Source organism: Echinops telfairi, unplaced genomic scaffold (genome assembly GCF_000313985.2).
Source record: "Echinops telfairi isolate 266 unplaced genomic scaffold, ASM31398v2 ScPeMD7_7420;HRSCAF=8458, whole genome shotgun sequence".
NCBI lineage: Eukaryota > Metazoa > Chordata > Mammalia > Afrosoricida > Tenrecidae > Echinops > Echinops telfairi.
Window position 1 is genome coordinate 21,656,872 of NW_022111320.1, and position 11,031 is coordinate 21,667,902.

Here is an 11,031-nt window from a genome sequence, read left to right on the forward strand (position 1 = left end):
CAACCCACTGGCCTGTGATCCTCCTGCATTCAGCCTCATTGCATGTATTTTGTGAGTCTGAAGAGGACTTTTTAGATTGGTATCAGACACATGTGCTAATATTGGACTTACAGACTTGTTCTGGACTGGCGTTAGACATTTTCTCAATATTCAATGCTCTTTTATATAAACCTCTTTCTTAGATACATATGAGTATCTATGAATTTGTTTCTCTAGTCAACCCAGACTAACACAAATAGGTTCAAGCATAAGAAAAATTGTGAGGATGGAGCGGGACCGGGCAGTGCTTTGCTCTGTTGTGCATAAGGATGCTATAGGGTTGGAACCAACTCAGTAACACTTAAAACAACCTAATCTTCATAGGAGTACATCACCAGGTCTTTCTTCTATGGAGCTGCTGGATGAGAATCGGTCAATCCATAAATCACTGCACACAAATAAATCAGGCTTATTATCAAGTATAAAGAGACAAATAAGAGAGGAGTAGCCCTCAAGCGGCTCACTGTGAAACATCAGATACTGTCTCATATGATGAGCTATTCCCATGAGTTGGTGCCTTGTGGAAACTCAGAGGAAGAAATGATTCATCCTGTTTCTGTCTGGGGAAGGTTAGAGAGAGGGGACACTTGCATTTATGGCGGCGATTAACTGGGAAGTAAGTTCTGTTAGCTGAATGTCACACAGCTTTGGGGTGCTTCTCTTCTCTGCTTTGTCACCTTGAGTGGCCTGAGAAAGTCGTGTTTCTTCACATTGCCTTTTTCTCACCTTCTGATGGGAGATAGTTATCACTTCTCTACCCTCTCAATCTCATGATTTCATTCCTGGAAAGCACAGCTGTTTGTAAAAAATAAAGTGTTCAGGTTCTCTGAGAAGTAGGCCTACAGAGATGACAATACACTCTTTCAGCTGCCTGTCTTGGGGATATTAGAAGGAATAATAATAAAACCATGTATCTTATTATAACTACAGGCAGTCTCCAGGTTATGAATGTCTTCTTTATGTACAAGCAATACAAACTGACCCCCATAAAACCTATTATCTTCAAAAATTGAGGGACATACAATGTTTTATGATACAAAATGAGAGTTATTTTGTGATACACCCAAAATACTATTTCTGTGCTATTATTTTAAAGATGGTAGTGTTTCTCTAATTTTTTATCCACAGAAAAAAGATACCTTATACACTGTAACTAAGGTAAACATTTGAATAACTGAGATAAGATATGAACCACACCTAACTGTTCCAATTTATGTAGAATTTAAACTGAAAGACAGCTTTAAGAATAGAACCCTTCTGTAAGGGGATGTCCTGTTGCCTACAGATGGGTCTTGGGTCTCCACTCTGCACTTCCCCTCATTCACAATGATTTGAGTTTTTGTTCTTTGATGCCTGGGGTGGAAAGGGGGGATGGATTACAAGAATCTACATATAATCTTCTTGCTGGGGTATGGACAACAGAAAAGTGGGTGAAGGGAGACATCCGACAGTGTAAGATATGACAAAATAATAATATTTTGTAAATTACCAGGGCTCATGAGGGAAGGGGGAGTGGGGAGGGAGAGGAAAAAATGAGGAGCTGATACCAAAGGCTCAAGCAGAAAGCAAATGTTTTGAGAATGACGAAGGCAACAAATGTACAAATGTTCTTGACACAATGAATGTATGTATGGATTGTGATAAGAGTTGTATGAGCCCCCAATATAATGATTAAAACAAAACAGAATAGAATTCATTTATAATGTGGACTGCTTGTACATAAAAGTTAAATGGTAGGCAGTAAATCAATGTTCCTATAACACATTTCAAAAAGGAAAGTTAACAGCTTGTCTTTACTCTGCATAAAGCTTAGTGAGCAGCTCTATTTCTGAATGGAACTGATCATGGCCTCATGAGGCCTTCTGCATCTTGTGTTTGAAGCAAGAAGACCAATCTATCAATTAGAAGCTGCTGCTTTTGTATCTTTTGGATTATCTAGCCGCCGCCCCACCCCCAATTGAAGAATGACATTAATCTTGATCTGTAGATAAATATGCTCACATGGGATTTCTATACCTGTCCAAATCCATGCCAAGAGAGGGACAGGTGACAAAGTGTGGAGGAAGTGAATGATCTTTGGTCAAGATTTTTAGATAACTCAAAGAAGGATTTGTGTGCAAGTTAATCATTAAGTATACAAATCAGTAAGTGAGAGAAGTAGAGAAGAAAGCCAATTAAGGGTGCAACCCAAGCATAGTTCCACAGAGGGTGGCTCTTAAGCTGACCCTGCAGGGGCACTCTGAAGTGTAAGCTATCCTGCAAGAGAGTTATGACCCAGGAGAAAAGGAGATCCCAAGGAATGAGGACTTTGGTTTATATATTTATGCACTTGTAGGCTTCCAGAGTAAATTATCAGGCAATTTCACTCACTCTTCTTGATGTGAGCAAATCTACCTACCATAGCAGGCAGAAAGAACTACATGGGAAGCTTGGAAGCAGAAAAACTCTGAAATTGTGTGTGTGTGTGTGTGTGTGTGTGTGTGTGTTGACTAGTTGCAAAATTTTCGTCGGTGACTAAAAGAATTCTATCCAAAGTAGACAACAGAAAACGTAAACTATGGTGACATGGAGCCTGGCAACTGACACTTGAGAAAGGAGCAGGGAAAGGGGCACCATCCAGTGCAGGACACAGTCGGTAATGAGTCCAAGTGTCAGTCGTAGGAGCCTCGATCGAAACCGGCAATATCTAGATCTGGGCCATCAGCTGCATGGCTGTGAGGCTGAGGCACTGGAAGACAGCACCTGCCTATGTTAAGCTTGACCTTCATCCTCTCCAGGGCGGAGGCAGCAGCCACGCAGTAGGAAAAGGTGACGTACAGAGACATTCACTTCTCATAACAAGTAACGCTTCTAGGTTAAGGAACAGGCAGGATATTCGGAAAGAGTTTGTGGTAGAATTCGGTGCTTCTCTGTGACCTACATGCAACTTAATCAATGTCTTCATGGTTCAAATCTGTATATTCATTGTTGCAAATTCATTTCCCCTATCATCCCTTTCTTTTATTTTGATTTCTATTTATTCTTATGTCTTTTCCACTTCTAATATATTATGTTGCTGCTCTAAACTTTCTTTAGTGTGGGTTCCCATGATATATAAATAGGACTAACCATATCCTAACTTTGGAAATTCAATCAACACTTATTCATTGAAGACTTCTATACCTAAAATATATCAAAGTCTCGTGCAAAGCGCTGGCTAGGGATTTGGAAAGTATTCCAATGTGACCTTGCCCTTAAGGGGTATATTTTCAGAAGCTGTTTTTCGGCTCTATCTAAAATGGAGAACTAAAGCATTCCCTGGGACTCCAGAGCACATGGTACTTTAACAAAGTCAACTTCCAGACAAAATACAAAGCATCAAAGTTGCCTCGACCCCTACGAATGCTAAAAGAAAAAAAAATCATCATTGCTGTTCTGCATTTTTATTTGCTTGCTCTAGCTCTCTCACCTGAAAAAGTTGCTCACTCCTGGCCCATGACCCCTCATCTGCAAGACGATTTCACCCACAAGTGGAGCGAAGCATCGTTGTGTCCTGGAGCGAACTCAGCCAAGGGAACATTACAGACTTGTCCAGGCCCCGTTCCACACTTTGCCAGTTGTTTTTCAACACTTGACCAACTTATCAAAGCGTCAGTGGGTCCTGGAACTTGGAATGAAGCTCTCTCGGCTGTTTTTTATTTGCATATCCTCCACCATCGAGTGGATTCAGACTCATTGCCACCCTGTACATGAAAGCCGTGCAGGGTTTTAACCACTGCGCCTCCAGGACCCTTTTGCAAATCTCTTATCAAAGAGATTGCTGGTTAACACGTGTCCAGGAAAAAGTAAACATACCCCTCTTGATCCACAGAAAGTAGACATGTATTCTAGGATGGAAATATTTTTTCGAATGCTATAAAAGGGATCAACCACATTTTCTCAAACAGTAGAGAAGGGTAGACTTTTTTCATTTCCTGGGATTGAGAATCAGTAGAGAATTCCATTTCGTCAAGGTGGCTGGGTCTGTTTTACATTTTGCACTGCAGAGCCCTGGCCGAGTGAGTGCAGGTTGCATGAGTAATATGATTCATGAGGCCCAAGTCACATGCTGGCTTGGCAAGGTGCAATAAATGGCCAGGCCTCCTCATACCTAAAATCACTGATTCCCAGAGTTCTTTCCTTCCAGCTCTCCCTCGGGAGCTTTAATTTCTGGACTTTGCTACCTTTGAGTGTTTCTTGGCAGTGAGTGCCGTACATCTGTCTTCTTTGGATGAAGGAGTCCGAAGCTGGTTCTCCATTGAAGCATCCAATAGCCACCTGTCAAACGTATCTAGTACATTTGTCTGATGTACTTGCCCAGGAAAGAGCAATTATTAATCAGCATACTTGGCTTTTAATTTCTAATGTACAAATAAGGGCCCTAATTAAAAAATTCAAATGATAAAATCAAATGTTGTATTTACAACTGAAAACGCGATGAGATGTGCCAATTCATTATGACATAGTGCATGAATATCCTCTTAGCAAGGTTCTTGCTTTTATAGCTCAATCAACAATGCACCTTTTTGACAGCTGCCAAGGAAACAAATCTTGTCTGACTCCGTCAGACATCGCTGGAAGCTCAGATGGTCCTTCAGGTGCATCCAGAGAGATTTCATTTGGATGGTTTTTCCACTGAGCTGTAAATAACAAGGATCAGTAGAGAGCTTCTGCTCCCTCTGAGATCCTAGAAAACAAACACTTTTCTTTTAGTGAAGAGTGATGCAGATTATGAAACGGTCATGCATGTAATGATTTATGGATGAAATGCCTATTTTGTGAGAATTTAACAAATACTAAGTATTGCAATAAACAAAGTCTTAAAGTCAAAATCACTGCCACCGAGGCAGTTCCGACTCATAGCTTCTGTACAGGATGGTTTACCCACCTCTGTGGGTTTCCCAGACTACAACATTTTACCGGAGTAGAACATCTCATTTTTTTCCTGTGGAGCCACTGGTGGTTTTGAACTGCTAACCTTCCCATTAGCAGCCCAACTCGTAACTCTTGCACCATGAGGGTGGGCTGCATATTAGGAAGTCTCTGCCATCAGAATGCTTATGTTCTGAAAGAGATTCACCACCATTAGTTACTGGCAAGTTGACACCCACTCATGGTGAACTCCAAGTGTGTCTTTTGGAGTAAGAAGAACTGTGCTCCAAATATTGTTGATCCCTGAAATTTCAGAAGTAGATCACTTTTTTTCCAGGGTGCTTCTGGGCAGACTTGAACCACTAACTTTCAGTTAGCAGCCAAATATATTGACCATTGGTACCACCCAGAGATTCCCAAGAAGCAGATACTGCAATGTAAAAAGGCTTTAAGAGGAGAGTATTGGAAACATTGACATTCTGAGGGATAAGTCATTATTTCCAGCTAGATGAATTTCATTGTGGAAATAACATTTAGGTATAGTACTAGTAGAATTTGTCTATGTAACTGTGTGGAGGGTGGAGAGAGTATTTTTGGTGAATTATTTTGATGCCCACGTATTTGTACCAGTGACCTTTGTATATGAGACACACGAAGCTGAGTATAGATACAGATGTTGTCGGTTGAATTGTAAACTCCATGATTTTAATCCCATGTGTGAAAGGCTTGTCTTTATCATGTTAAGTCATCAAGTTAGTGCAGTGAGTGCCTTGAGTCAGTTTGCTTGGAAATATAAAGGAGATTAAACAAGCAAGGGGAAGAAGGAAACATGGGATACAATAGGTGTTAAAACACATGGAGATCTCCCAGGAACCAGGAAGCAGACCCTGAAGAGTCCAGGACCTTCTTCCAGACACGGCACAGACCGAGAGCCATCTCCTAGAGATGGTGTTCTAAATTTGACCTTCTAGCCTCCAGAACTGTGAGAATAAAATTTTGTTCGTGAAGCTCATGCACTTATGGTAATTCTGTCATAGCAGCGCTAGATACCTGAGATCCAAGATGAATAGTGGAAACAATGAATTGGAAAGAAGGTTGAGCTCATCACGAAGGCCTTGGGGTAGTTACATAATCTGGTGTCCATTTGAGAGGATTACGAGTGAAGGGGTGGAGTTTGGCCTGTCATTCAAGATATAACAAATGAGGCCTCTGTGTGTATGTGGCCTTCTCCTGAGAATTCTGGGAATGCTTGGATTTCCTCCCTGGAGGCAGGGAACATGCTCTCTCTGTTCACTCCCTTGGAGACTCTATGGACAAGGCTGACATTATGGACAACGAACCTGATGGAGCCTGAGGACCCACATGGAGACCCCTGCCAGCATTGAGATGCTTACACCACCACTGGATCCAAAAGACCTTCCATCCACTGGCCTGTGATCATCCTGCATTCAGTGTCATTAGATGTGTTTCATGAGTCAGAAGAGGACTTTATGTATTGGTATTAGACATATGGGCTAATATCGGACTTATGTACTTGATTTGGACTGGGCTGGGATGGTTTCTTAATGTTTAACTGCTCTTGTATGTAAACCCTTTTATTATGCACATATGAATATCTCTATGAATTTGCTTCTTTAATCTACCTGGAATAATACAGGCCTTAAATTCTAAGGTAAGGAGTTTGACCTTTATTAACAGGCAATTAGAGTTGCTGTGGTTTTGCGCTTGGGTGTGAATAGGAGACTCATGTGACATGCATTGAAAGATGGATCTAGAATCTACGTGAGGAGGGCTGGAGAGCTTACAGAGTAAGGGCAAGAAAGAAGGATGGGCTAGATCACTGAGGACAAGTCTTCATGATCAGGACAAATTGGACAAGGAAAGCCATCATTGTGAGAAGAAATAGAGCCTAGAGTTGGTCGGAAGCTTCACTGAATTACTACCAAGGCTGTCTTCTCCCTACATGTGTGCTATGGCATTCTGGGAAACCAAGGTCAACATACAAAATGTCGTCTGATGACGTCAACTGTGTTAGGAAGTGAGAGTGGCTGATCATTTACTTCCGAAAAAAATCACTCGAGAACTTTCAGATTAGTCCCCCAGTTAAAGAACAGAATAAAAGTTTGGAATAAAAATGTTTATTACCAGCAAAGGGCATTTTATCTTGGTTGCTTTGTTGAGATTCTTTTGGCATGAAGACATCTTTATCCATTTAAAAGAGATACAAATAAAAATGATGACATTAAAATGTGAAGTCATTGTTGTAATTGCCACAATGGACACCCTTGAGTCTCACTACATCTAGGTCCCAATGTGATCTGCAGAGCTTCAGCAGCCACCAAATGGAAATTGGTTCTCATCTGGGATTGTCCATGAATTGTTATGAGGATCAGAAGGCAATGTATGCACATTTGCTCTATACCTTACAAAAAGTCATAAAGTAAGAGATTTCTATTATGTAAAAGTCTTCTAATTCCAATTACTAATATGATAGTGGCGTTAAAGTAATACATGAGTGAATGCATTAAATGAAGGAGCTCCTTAGTGAGCCTATCCTTTCTACAGCATCCCTGGGCATTGGCTTGTTGGTTCATCAAGGGCAGGGAAGTGATCTTACTCATCTACCTATCACCAGCTTAATTCAGTGATAATCCATAAGATCCAACATCTACTGATGAGGGAAGCAAAAATCAAACCTACTGCCTTCATGTTGAATCTGACTCATTGTGATCTGTAGGATAGAGGAGATGTACTTCTGGGGTTTCTGAGATTACACATGGACCTTTCCGTTAGTAGCCCACTGCTTGCCCCCTTGTGCTATCAGGGCTCTGTCTTGATGATTGAATGAGGGAATAAATGAAATAAGTACTTGATTTTCCAGAGTGGCTATTTGTGAAAATTAGAGTAAAACACCTTTCTTTTCGTTTGGGCAAATTCAACCTTGAGTTGGGGGTTCTTTGATTGGTGAGCCAATAAAGAATGGATTTCCATCCCACTTGTGTGCTTTGCCAGGGAACCTTGTGCAAGGTGCAGCTTTCATGCTATGATTGTAATATGCTGTAGTGCTGGCTCGACTCATGGAAGTGCCATACCCCATGGAACAAAACACCGCCTGCTTCTTTAAGATCTTGTGAAGTTAAGCTCAGGGAACACTTCCTCCCATCACTCTCAACACTCGCAGACGCATCGTGCACTTGTCATATGCTGTCGCTTTGCATCTTTGCTGTCTGTTCATGGGCGTCTAGTTTATATTTCGGACTACATGACACATTCTCTTGTGGTGCAGGGTGAGTCATATTCCTTGGAGTCTTCATCACATCTTTGGTATAACGTCCTGTATTTGCTGGGGGCTCTGTTCACAAGTTTGTTGCCAACCTTCAATAGTGATCTGGTCAATGCATCCTCCTTTGAGAGCTGTGATTTCATGTGACCTATCAAAAGGAGACCATGTGAAGAGTCTTTCTAGTCTTTTTAATCCCTCAGCATTTAAAACAACTCATCGGGACTCAATTTCAAATCAGGCAAATCGCACATGCATCCTCTGCCCCTCTTGATAAGGTGATCCTAGGAAGCTCGCCAAATGAAGCCATGATTGAGAAGATCATGAGAGGCAGTTGGCTTTATCAAGAGGGGGCTATAGGGCAGAGCCCTGGTATCTGGTACAGCAGGTTTTTTGATGTATCTGGAAATCACCTTAAAGAGAGATGTATTTGCTATTTTTATCCCCTGGCAATTGAACTGGAGCACAGAGCAGGTGCCATATCCACACAGGGCAGGAGGCAGTGACTCACAAATAGGCAAGAGACACAGCACTGGCAAGGCCAAGGAGAATCTATATTTGGGTTAAAGAAAGGCTGTGGAGTGGGGATTTGCTTCTCCTTCTGCACACTGTGAAACCTGCCAAGTCAGATTGTTGTGGAAGCCAGGCCTTTTAGCCACTGGCAGAATAATTCTGCATGTCCTTGTTTAAAGAATAAGCCAACTTATTCAATGTTTATCCAATGATAGTGTCTAAATTCAAGTCCAATGATAGTATCTAAATTCAAGATCTGTCTGGCCCCAGATCCTATGTTCTCTTCACTACACCAACACAGCACCCTCCTGGGACCTATAAAAGCACATAACCTATCTGTATTGTGAAATGGATTTTATTGCCATTCAGGACTCTTAGCAGTTCATAAACAACACACATTAGTTGGAGATTCTATTTTCTAGAAATCCCCTCCCCCTCTCAATTTGTCTTTAGGCAGCGATACGATTAAGCATCAAACATCTGAACTTACACTGGTAACACTGATGATCTTCCATGTCTTTGGACCCTGGATTAATAACTATCATCTCTTTCTTATTTTGCTAGAAACTTGGAGATATACAAAGAGTCATATATGTTGCAATCAAAGTTAGCATAGCTATTGATCAAATAATGTAGTGAAAAAAATACACCTTGACTTGCTGTCTTATAAAAATATTATACACTCCCCACACCCTCACACATCCATCTAAAATATTATAATAGTTTTGCTCAAGCAAAAGAAATAAATGACAATATTTGAGCATGGTAGTATGATATACATTTACTGATATTGGGTCACATTTTATTTATTATCTAGAAAAATACATCAAAAATAATTTTAGGTCAAGTTGTATCGATAGCTAACTATAGTAAGATTTATAAGCTGAAACAATGCCAGTATTAATAATGTTGGGAGTTAATACAATAATATTAATGAGCCCAAATTCAACCATACTAGATTTATATCGCGTAAACTGCATGCTACTGTGTGACCTCAGGCAAGATCGCTCATCCACCTAAGTTTCATTATCCTGATACATATGACCAAGAAACTCATACATTATTAACTAAGTAATTCACAGGTAAAGCAGAAATCTTAACAGAGTTTTGAAAATATTTACCTTCAAGATTTTCATCTTAGAGACTACAGTGAAAAGCAATGGAAATGAGGCATAAATACACTATTTGATTTGGTAAAGTTGTTTTCCCAGGAGTAAATGAGTTAACAATGGAGAAATCATTATATGTGTCTGGGGGATGAAATAAGGAAACAAGTGGTGCAGAGCAGGAGCGAGGCTTCTCACTGTTGTAGTGGGAGGCTGTAAGACCAGGAAGGAGAGAACAGAATGATCAACGTGGTGTTGGATTCTAATCTAAAACATCAGTTTGAACTCATTTTCAGCTTAATATACATACAAGTGGATATATATTTATAGAGGTGTTTACATATTTATGTGTTAGTATGCCATGCTATATTAGTTACCTTTGACTGTATTCCAACTCGTAGCAACCCGTGTTGTCAAGAGCAGAACGCTGTTCCAGAGCTGTGATTTCAGCACCTGTCATCTTTTTTTTTCCTCACAAGTATTTTTATTTATTAAGTCAGGTACATTTAAATTTTTTTCCTGCTGTATACAAAACAGCCTGCTTGAAGTTTTCTTCCTTTAGTGCTTCAATGCTCAAAACGCTAGATCTTTTGTGCTTCATCGCATTTGAAGGCTGTTTTACTAGCCACAGATCTACATGGAAGCTGATAGAAAACTAGACTTAGGTAGGAGGCTTCCTTGTCCAGATCCTGGAGAGTTTTGTAGGAAAGGCAAGTGGCAGCTGCAGATACTTTGCTGGCCTGAGCTGTCCCAGTCTCTCCACATTGCTCTTGCACGCACTTGGAGATCAGATGGCCACTCTAGCCACCGACCTTGGGAACATGCTCCACATCTGTAATCTTTTTGAGAGGTTGCCAGGCCTTTTTTTTTTTTCCCGGTCTCGAGGATCCCCTGAATGAACTTACACCACAAGTTCTCAACTGCTTTTCCCACTCAGTGACATCTTGTGTTAACACACACACATATGTATTTGTTTGCTGTGTTACCCGAGGGGGCCTAGAAGCGGTGAGGACACTCTCTATCCAGATTTTGTTTCCAATACCATTTTCCATTTAGAGAACCAGTGTTTTTTGAGGAAATGGCAGATGGTGGGTCTGTGATAAAGAATGCAAAATAAGCCTGAAATATCTTGCAGTGCCCAAAATTGAAATACTCAACAAACAGGAAACAAACTCAATGATAGATGCACAGGAGTCAACTGGA

At 40.7% G+C, this 11,031-nt stretch overlaps 1 non-coding gene across 1 annotated transcript; it reads right to left on the reverse strand.

Annotated features, from left to right (window-relative positions):
• Nucleotides 1-10,525: 10,525 nt before the first annotated feature.
• On the reverse strand, nucleotides 10,526-10,655 carry LOC115872135. Its single transcript, XR_004047674.1, has one exon. It is a non-coding gene; the product is annotated as a small nucleolar RNA SNORA44 (small nucleolar RNA).
• Between the last annotated feature and the right edge of the window lie 376 nt (nucleotides 10,656-11,031).